Source organism: Peromyscus leucopus, chromosome 15 (genome assembly GCF_004664715.2).
Source record: "Peromyscus leucopus breed LL Stock chromosome 15, UCI_PerLeu_2.1, whole genome shotgun sequence".
Classification (NCBI taxonomy): domain Eukaryota; kingdom Metazoa; phylum Chordata; class Mammalia; order Rodentia; family Cricetidae; genus Peromyscus; species Peromyscus leucopus.
Genome location: NC_051076.1, coordinates 63130875 through 63142002, shown reverse-complemented (window position 1 = coordinate 63142002; position 11128 = coordinate 63130875).

The window sequence follows — 11128 nt, the reverse complement described above, 5'->3', positions numbered from 1 at the left end:
TTCCAGTTCACAATCTATCACTGATGGAATTCGGAGCAGGAATTCAAGGTAAGAACCTGAAGCAGAAATGAAGGATGCTGCTTACTGGCTTGCTCAAGCTCTCAGCCAGCTAGCTTCCTTATCTAGCCCATGGCCACTCACCTAGGGACAGTGCCACCCACAGTGGGCTCAGCCCTTCTACATCAATTCATAATTAAGACAACCCCATAGACATGCCTATAGGTCGATCTGATCCAGGCAATTCCTCAAAGGTGTCTTTCCTCTCCCATGACTCTAGGGTGTGTGTGTAAAGTTAAGAATTAAAACCAACTAAGACATGAAGGATTTTGAGGATCTTGAGGGGAAAATTTTTTTTCTTTCCCCTTTAGGAATGGTTCATGCAGTTTCTGATTCTCTCTCAGTCTTTGTTACACGGGCCCATCATTTCCAACAAGCCCATGAGATTAACAGTGATAGCAGGCATGTTTTGGAATCACCTATGTTCTTGTTATTTCTAAGTTATCAAGGTTTTGCTCTCATGTCCTTAGTACACTGAGGTAAATCCAGGCATCTTGCCTGCTCAATCCCGTAATGACAGGCAACCCTGACCAGCCCAGACATGCTTCTCTCCTGTCGCCTACCTAGTTCAAGCTCACATGTTCTAGTGCCCTAGAGCAGGTGATAATAAGATGGCTCATGATGGGATATGCTCATGACAACTCTGAGCATCAAATGTCAAGAGCACATTTAGACAGGCTCTAGGCTTATTACTGAACAGCTCCAAGGAGAGACTCAAACCACTGTATGTGCAATAGTTCCTTAGTGAAGACAAAATACCTGGGAAGAAGAATCAAACAAAGGATGGTTTATTTTTGTCTCACAGTTTGGTGGGACATAGCCATCATAGCGGATACGACATTATGGCAGAAGTAGAAGACCAGACGGACACATTCAGTCAGGAAGCAGAGGGAGCAGAAAATGAGACCAGGTCATAAAATCTCAAGACTAGACTCCAGTAACCCACTTCCTCCAGAGAAGCCCCACCTCCTAAAGGTTTCACAACCTTCCCAAACAGTGTCATTAGCTAGTGAGAATGTGTCCAAACACATGAGCCTATGAGGGACACTTCACATCGAAACCCCAACAGCACGTAGAAGCCGGTGCTGATTTCATCTTCCAAGGCTTCCTGGGTCCGTACTGAACGCAACTTTCCTGGTCACAGACTGGAGCCCCTGGCTGTTTCCATACACAGCTGTGGTCATCTCTGCAGGGGCTCTCTCCCATTCGTGTAAAGGGTTGGTGGTGAGGACGCAGTCGGCTCTGGTTGTGTCTAGCAGATAACAATGAGGACAAGTTGTTGCTTCAGTTTTGGATTTGTTTTTCTTCCTTCATTCTTTATTGCATGCTCTGTTTGCACAAAGGAGAATTTATGTACGGTGGGAAGGCAGCCATGAGGAGGAATCATGAGTGACTTTATTTTCTCATACTTGTCAAGCTGCTGATATTTTCCCAAGGGAGTTAAGGTGGTTTTCAAAGTAAAGAAAGAGGGCTGGGAAGGTGGCTTTGTGTGTAATTGTAGTTGGACCTTTTTGTCAGGACCGCCAGCTCCCCAGCAATGACATGGAGACTTATTATTAATTATTAAAGCTGGGCCATTAGCTTAGACTTGTCTTACTGGCTCTTATAACTAAAATCAACCCATTTTTTAAAAAATCTACATTCTTTCACACACTCGTTACCTCATCTCCATTTACCCATCCTGCTTCTTTCACATTTAGCTGGCAACTCTGCCTTCCTCCTTCCCAGTGTCCTCTGTGTCTGGCTGTCCCACCTATACTTCCTGCCTAGCTAATGGCCATTTAGCTTTTTATTAAACTAATCAGAAGGCACCTTGGCAAAGACATCTTCACAGTGCACAAAAACATTACAACATTAGTGCGTAAAAAAAGAAATGGAGATGAGGTGAAGACAGGAGAATCCCCAGAAGCTCATAGGCCAGTTAGAAAATAATGAAGAGATCTTGTTTCAAACCAAGCAGAAGGTGTGAACTGACACCCGAAGTTGTCCTCTGACCTCCACATACTCTATAGAACATGCATACCCACATCCACACACAACAGAGAAAGATAAATTCTGTTAAAATTCTTTCTATGGTGGTTGATTTCTATTGCCAACTTGGTAAGCCTTAGAATCACAAAAGGGGTGAGTGGAGATGTAGGAGTAGAGAGAGTGGGCACCCTTGCTTGACTCCAGATGTTAGAGGATTTTTGCCCCTTTTGAAATCAGGCTTTTTGTGGGATTGTGGTTCGCTTCTTCACTATCCTATTGTTTCCATTTCCTGCGGATCTTGGATACTAACCGATTAGTTTTATGACTTGAGAATATTCTCTCTTAATCTAAGGTATGTCTTTTCATTTTTCATAATCCTACATGTTCACCTTTGCTTTGTTGCCTGGACATTCGGTGCAATATTTTAAAAAACTGTTATCAAGGCACATTCTTCCCATGCCTTCTTCTAGGAGACTTACACTTTCTTACAATTATGTGGGGGCTTGGGTTTTTTTTTTTTAACTTTTTATTGATTCTTTGTGGATTTCACATCATGCACCCCAATCCCACTGATTCCCGCCCCCCCATCCCTTCATAGCTACCTTCTGCTCTTACAACCTCCCCCACAAAATAAAATAAAATAAAAAATAATCTCATTGTGTGTGGAAGCTGTAGTGTGTGTCATGGTGAGTCACACAGCGTACCCTTTAGTCCATTCAGCTTTACTCGCAATGTTTGCTGCAGCGAGTCGCTGGTCTGGTTCGAGGCCTCTGGTTTCTGCTACACTATCAATGCTGGGCCCTCACTGGGGCTCCTCTTGGATATCCTGTTGTTACCCTGTGTCATGGAGATCCTGCAGCTTTGGATCTGCAGGACCAGGCCCTCCACATGCTCCAGCAGTTCATAGATGGGGTGGATGTTGCGGTGGACCTGATGCCCTGGATCTGGACCCGGGCAATAGCTCAGTTGGTCAGCCCGCCTTCTCTCCCTCATCCTCACCACTAGGTGTCCCATCTCTCCAGCACTGCCCCAGCTAGCTCGGCAACGCTGCAGGCAGCCAGGGGACAGGATCGGTTCTCCTGCTCTCACTGCTCACCCACGCCCCTGCCACCAGGGCCTGTGCTTCCTTGGCAAGGTGCAGGTCGGCTATCCCAAGCTGCAGCTGTCGAGGGGCGGGGCAGCTCTCCCCGTGGCTGCAGCCCGTGAGGGTGGGGCCAACTCCGTGTAGATGGGATATCAACATGGTCCCGGGTGGGAGTCCAGACCAGGGACATCCACGTGACCTTAGGTGGTAACATGGGCCACGGACATCGGCACAGACCCCGGCTGCTGCATAGCCATGGACCCAGACGTGGACGTTAGCAGCAGCATGGGACGGACTTCACATGGCTTCAGGTGCCTTCCCAGGCTACTCACACCAGGCTGTTCCTTTCCATCCTCAAGTCTCCAGATCTGCCTCTCTTCAGCGCTCAAACTGTTTTATTTCTCTTTCTCTCCCATCTCTCCACCCCATACTTGCCCCTCCTAGTGGCACATGATGCAGGCAGCCATGTTGGGCAGGGCCTCTGGGTGTCTTCAAGTGTTCATCCAACCCAAAGCTTCCAAAGGAAATCAATCTCTGGCCGAAGACAGACGCAGGATGATAAAAATGTAATTCAACATAGAGTCGTCCAGTCTCAGGGTTGAACCGCCACCACAGCCAACTAGAGAGATTAGCAGTTAGACCAATGATGAGGAGTAAACACGGCAGGACATGTCCAGTCTGTTGTGGGTCTCCATTCTGCAGGCACTGCTGCTCTTCTTCCTGGACTAGGATGGGGCTCCGGGAGTCAGAGCAACTCATACAGTGGTCGGTTTTCTCAAAGGAAGAAGACATGGCCCACTTGCGTTTGTTACTGGCTCTGTGGATGGGCAGTGTAAGTCACCTTTCCCAAGGAGCAGGAATGGTAAGCACCCTGTCGTCTCCTGTTCCACCCCACTTCACAGCACACAAACCTCTCGTCTTCCACTTCTCCACCCCGTTTGCTGGCTTCTGTCTCTCCCATCACCCCACTACCTACTTACTCACTTCTCGCCACGCCCATCTAGGTGTAGGGCCATGGTGGTGGTGGTGTCTCAGCACTTTGTGGGCCCGGCACTCTGGTGTGTTGTCTGGGTGCTTTCCTACATCCAGGATCTGTTTCTTGGTGATCATGGTGCCTGCCAGGAAGGAGGAAAGGGCCCAGAGGGCTTACTCGTGGGAGAGATCAGGCCCAGGCCCAGGCTATAGCCACTACCGAGAGCCCAGAGCATGACACTCAGGCTGCTGTGGCTGCCAGATCCATCTTGATTTTCCAGGCTTGTATTTTCCAAAGGTTTAGTTTTGTTTTGCTTATTTGTGTGTGTGTATATGCGTGTGCATGCTACATATGTGCAGGTGGTCTCCAAATTCAGGAGAGGATGTTGGAGCCCCTGGAGCTGGAGTTGCAGGTGGTTGTGAGCCAACCATTGTGGGTGCTGGGAAGGGCACTGAGACCCTCCGCAGCTTTCCGAGGTGTCTCCAGCTTTCCATGTATGTGTTTGAATTTTGTGCACAGTGCTAAAGGCCAAGGCCCCAGAGCCATGCTTTACATGAGGATATCCAGTTTTACTAATACTATTTACTGCAAAGACGGTCCTCTCTATATGGTGTTTTCTGAGTCGCCTCGTCCAAAATTACTTGGCTGTGTATGTTTGGCTTTATTTTGGATTCTTTGGATCAATTGGTCTATGTGTCTGTTTGTATTCCTGCCCCCCAACCCCTCCTCTGTGTGTGTGTGTGTGTGTGTGTGTGTGTGTGTGTATGTGTGTGTGTGTGGTTTATATTCTAGTACCTACACACAAATAAACAAATAGATGAATAAATACCTAACCAGCTTCAATTACCGCAGCGTTTGACAGAATTTGAAATCAGGAGTTGTGGAGCCTCCAGCTTTGTTCTTCGTTGTGATTGATTTTTGGGTATTCAAGGTCTTCAGTCGTTTCCATATGAATTTTAGTTTTTTTTTTTTTTTCCTATTTCTGTGAATATACACCACTAGAATTTCAGCAAGGGTTATGCTAACTCTGCATGCAACTCTGGGTAGAATGGACTTTTACCATGTTAACTCTTCCCGTCCACAAAGGGACTGCCTTTCCATTTGTGTCGTCTTCTGTCTCTCTCACCAGTAGTTTATATTTTCCAGTGTGCAAGGAATTCACATTCCTGGTTAAACTTATCTGCATTTCATTCTTTTCTTGTGAATGCGTTCACATACATGTGTGAAGGGCTGAGGTCAACTGCCAGAGTTATTTCTTAGCTGCTATCCATCCTGTTTATTTTGAGACAGTGGTCTCTCATTGTCCCAGAACTCTTCAAGGAGGCTAGGCTGGCTGGCCAGTGTGCCCCAGGGGATCTGCTTGTCCCCAGTGCTGGGATTACAAGTGTATGTCACCATGGGGTATGTGCAAATGAGTGCAGGCACCCTCTACAGACAGAAGAGGGCGCTGGATTCCCTGGAACTGGAGTTCAGGTGGTTGTGAGATGCTTGATGCAGGAACTGGAGACCAACTTAGGTCTTCTAAAAGACCAGTATACACTTTTAACTTCTGATGATGGTCTCTCCAGTCCCACTCCCGACTTTACTGTGGTTGCTGGGGGTGGAACTCAGGTCCTCGTGCTTGCAAGGCAAGTGCTTTATCAACCGAGCCATCTCTTCAGCTCTGGTTCATGCTTTCTAATGCTGTTATAAATGGGTGTGTTTTCTACATTAGCAACTTTTGTTTTATGTTGTTCATCAATTTGCATGCTCTGGCCTTGACACTCAAATAAACCCTTTAGGGAAATTACTATTTTACTGCCACAGAATCCTACGGTGCTGAATGGTTAATGATGGCCCAATAGTTAAGAATGTACACTGCTCTTACAAAAGACCCGAGTTCCCAGAACCCAAGTTGGGAGCCTCACAGCTAACTGTAACTCCAGCTCCAGGGGATCTAATATCCTCTTCTTGACTCAATGCGCATCTGCATTCACATGTACACACACACACACACACACACACACACACACATACACTTTTTTTTTTTTTTTTTTTAAATAAAATGAATCTTAAAACAAAAATGACAGCAACTTGTCACTGGTCAAAGTGCTGAGAAAAAAGTGATTCGCTGCGTGATCATTCCTAAAGGGAAGAGCCCCAGCAACACTCCAAAGACTCGGGAAACCTCCAGGGAGACAGGAAGGAAAGAAGGTAAGAGCCAGAGAATGGGAAGAAGTGACAGAAAATGCTGCCTTCTGGACGTGAGTTCGTGACTGGCCATTGCAGTCATGAACTCACTGCTGCTTTTGTTTGGCTGCTTACACAAGACCTGCCCAAGATCAAGTCAGTCGGCATTCCAGTATGTATGGAGAAAGGCTAATGAGGACCCGCCCCTAACCGAGGGAGGGGCTATGGCATCTGGTGGCTGCTGGGGTGGGAGAAGATAGTTTTCTTTGTGGCTGTGGCCTCTGGTAGATTGCTCCAGGAGCTGAACCCCCCCCCCCATGCGTGTGCTTATGCATAGAACTAATTGGACTTAGTGGGTTATTAAAAATAAAAGGACAGGAAGGTGGGAGGAGGCTCTGGTGGAGGCGAAGGATGAGTAGGATTGGGAAGTCGGATATGATCAACTACATCATATACATGTTTGAAACTGTCAAAGAATAAATACAATGCTTTCTTAAAAAAGAAACCTAATATGCCTATGTATACTATGTGCCAGGTATTTAAAAATTCATTTATTGTATTTGTTATTATATTAATTATTATTATTATTATTAATCTATATTTATTTGTGTATCTTTGTGTGGGTATGTGCACATATATGTTCAGGTTCCAGCAGAGGCCAGAAGAGGATGTTGGGCACCCTGGTGTTGTAGGATATTTTGACCGCACTCTGACACTCCCAAGATTGACAATAAAGTTTACTTTGAATCAGAGGGCAGACCTAGCTACTAGCTGACCAAAATTAGCCCTAGAGGTTTTGGAGGACCAAGGACATATAGAGAGACACAGGAAGTAGTAGGGTGGGGCTTAGAAAGAAGCTCAGTCCTTTTGGATCAAGGAGGGTGAGAGAGAGAGAGAGAGAAGGTCATTGGTTGCTTCTCCGCTGCTTCTCTGATCATTCAGGTTCTCACCCCAATATCTGATTCCTGAGTTTTTATTGATAGAGAATAATTAGATAAACGCTTCACCCTGGAGTTGGATTACAAGTGGCTGTGAGCTGCTTGCCATAGTTTCTGGGAACTGACCTCAGATCCTCTTCAAGAGCAGGACGTGCTCTTAATCACCCCACTTTTGTAAAGTCGTTCATCCTCTCAGTAAGGGCAGAGGAGGAGGGCTGCTGTTGTCTTCTGGTCAGGAAGGAGGAAACAAAGCACCAAGAGGCTAAGTGAGTGGTCGGGCCAGATTCAAACCCGGGACTCTGGGCTCTCAGTGCATCTATCTGCTCCCGCATCCTCAGAGGACTCAGCACAGTGATGAAGGCCGTCCTGAACAGATGTGTGAATGTTCACATAGCAAGAGCCAGTAGACCCGTGATAAGATTTGAGTATAACTCCCACTAAGGCTGAAAACATTATATCTTTTGATAATTTCAGGGCTCTGAAACACAAAGTGCTTTCCTACTGGGCTGGAGATAGTGTGTCTGGCAAGAAAGAGAGTTTCTTCTTTACTTGGAATGTTTTAACATAAGAGAATAAAGGCTCTGGAGCTTTGCTTCTTTACAAGGTGCAGGGGTGTCCAACCTCTTGACACTACAAGGTGACATTATCATTTATGAACGTGTTAGGCCAAGTTCAGAGCTCTGCTGGAATCCATGGGGTCCATGGGCTGCAGGCTAGACACAGCTGCTGGGGGGTGAGAGAAGCTGAAATACTAAGGTGGAGGTGTGCTGTCTCTGCTGGGACAGCACAGGTAGAACGTGGTTCCCAGCAGCAGGAGCCTGTGGCAGCTCTGCAGATACAGGGTAGGAAATGGCAGAGATGCCTTCCCCTGGCTGCCCCTGGACTCAGGTTATCTAAGAAATGGAGTACCTGCCAGATAATAGGGAGACTCCTTGTTTGCCCCTGAGTTCAAGACAGCCAAGTGCAGAGGAAGAAAGATGTGACTAACAGAAACTAAATGCTTATTCGCTATGCCTTACTTAAACCAATGGACGATTTTTCTTTGTGTGTCCATGTGTCTGTGTCTGTGTCCGTGTGTCCGTGTGTCCGTGTGTGTATGTGTGTCTGTGCGCACGCATGTGTTTGTGTGCACATATGTGTGTAGGTATATGTGTGGGGAGACCAGAGGTCACTGTCATATGTTCTTCTTTATTGCTTTTCACCTTATATTTATTTTTATTTCTATTTATGTGTGGTGTGTGTGTGTGTGTGTGTGTGTGTGTGTGTGTGTGTGTGTGTTTATGCACATGAGTGCAGGGACCTATGGGGGCCAAAAGAAGGTCACAGACAGATCCCCTGGAGCTAGAGTGATGGGTGGTTGTGAGGAGCCCAGTGTGGGTGCTGGCAACAAAACCACAGTCGTCTGGAAAAGCAGCCAGTGCTCCCCACATTTATACCATCTCTCCAACCCTCTACTTTATTTTTTGAGACAAGGTATTTCACTGAGCCTGGAACTTTCTCTGTAGACTCACTAGCTGCCAGTGAGCCTCAGGGATACTTCCGGGTCTGCCTTTCCAGCGCTGGGATTACAGGTATGCACCACCACACCTGGCTTTGGAGTGGATTCTGGGGACCCAAATTCAAGTCTTCATGCTTGTGAGGCCAACACTTCACCAACTAAGCCGTCTCTTCAGCCCCGAAGGTCTTCATTTCTCATTTTGACCCCACTTCACCCTCTGCGTAATATAATAAAATATCTAGATTGTATAAACCTTGGCCAAGAGCCACACATGGATGTCCTCAACAAATGAGGTGACATTGGAAAGTTGTTTTTCTTTCAATTGGCCTCAGGAAAACAAAGGCAAAATGCACATTTAATTCTCCTAGACCTTTGTTCAACTTTTTTTTTTTTCATCTTTACTGTTAGGGAAGAATTTCAATTAGATTGGTCTTTGCTTTGGCTATGCATTTATAATTTGTCTTCTCATGTTGGCAAAGAAAATTTTGATGAAAAAAAAATTGGACAGTAATGGAACCTTGTCTGAGCAGACCAGAACAGATTATTACAGCAAGTTGAGGGTGACCGGCATGAAGCAGTGGGGGACAGGGGAAGCAATGGGGTGCTGAACAAGATCTACCCTTCCCAGAAGTGCCGCTGTTCCTGTGGGTATAGGGAGAGGGTGCCAGAGTGAGGAAAGCGCTTAGGTGCCCACTGAACTTGGCCTTCAGAGTTGTCTGGTAGGTCATTTAATCCTCTACTCCTCGATTTTCTCGTCTGGGGACAATACTATCTACTTTGCACAGTTGTTAAGACAATAAACAAAACAAAAAGCATGAATCCTCACCCTGGAGAAATGGCTCAGCAGTTAAAAGTGATTGCTGCTCTCCCGGAGAAGAGAGCTCTCCCGGTTCTCAGTCCGTGCCCACATCAAGGGGTCAAATCACCTGTTACTCCAGATCCGGGGCATCCAGTGATCTCTTCTGGCCTCCCAGGACACCTATTCTCATGTACACACACACACACACACACACACACACACACACACACACGCACGCACGCACGCACGCACGCACGCACACACGCATGCACTCACTCACACACAAGCACACACGCACTCACATGGTAGATTTCCTTTGAGCCCCTTGAGAATTCTCCACACTGATTTCCACAGTGGCTGCACCAGATCTCAAGCTCAGTTGTGAACGAGGGTTCCCCTTCCCCAGAATCCTTTCTAGCATTTACTGTTTGTTTTCTTGATCTTAGCCATTCTGACTGGGGCAAGATGAAATCTCAAAATAGTTTTAGTTTGCATTTCCCTAATTGCTAAGGATGTTGAACACCTTAAAGATATATTTATTTTTTAGACATCTTTTTTTTTTTTGATAATTGTTCAGCTATATACCCCACTTTTTAATTTAGTCATTTGTTTTCTTGATTCTTTGTTTTTTGAGTTCTTTGTATGTTTTGGATAATAATCTTGTATTGAATGTATAGATAGCAAAGCTTCTCCCCCACTCTGGGGGTTTCCTCTTCACTTGATCGATTGCTTTCTTTGTTGTACAGAAACTTTTAAATTTCATGAGTTCCCACTAGTCAGTTGTGGCCTTAATTCCTGAGCAAGCTATATTATATATTTATATATATTTATATAAGTTAAATTCAGAAAATCCCTTCCTGTACCCATGACTGTTTTCTTCTAGCAACTCAGTGTTCTGTTTTTACAGTGAGGTCTTTGATCCACTTGGAGCTGATTTATGGGCAAGTTGATAACTATGGGTCCAGTTATGTTCTTCGACACTGTGGCCATCCAGCCCAGTGTGGGTGGTACCATCCCTGGACAGGTAGTCCTGGGCTGTATGGGAAAGCTAACAGAGTGTGAGCATGGGCAAGCTAGCAAAGAGTGTTCCTCCATGTTTTCTGTTTCAGTTCCTGCCCTGACTTCCCTTAACGACTGACCTGCAACTGTAAACCAATTAAACCCTTTCCTCCTCTAATTGCTCTTGGTTGGAGTGTTTTACCACAGCCACACGAAGCAAGCTAAAATATACAGTGAAAAGGTGACGAGAAATGAGTACCTTGTTTCCTTGTCTCCTTCAGAGTGACTGTGTGTGTCACCTGGGGTCTCTTAGTGTACTTCTTTTCTTTTCTTTTTTTCTGAGACAGGGCCTCTCTATGCAGCCCTGACTGTCCTGGAACTCACTCTGGCCTCAGATTTAGAGATCCATCTGCCTCTGCCTCCAGGGTGCTGGGATTAAAGGCGTGCGCCATCACCACCTGGCTCTTCTTCTTCCTTTTTTTTTTTTTTAACATTTTTTTTTACACACAATATTTTTATTGATTACTTGGGAATTTCACACAATGTACTCCGATCACCCTTAGTTCCCAGTCCTTCCAAGTCTGCCCCCCCCCCTTTATGACTGACCTAAATTCCCAAAAAAGATTTTTAAAAAGGTCCA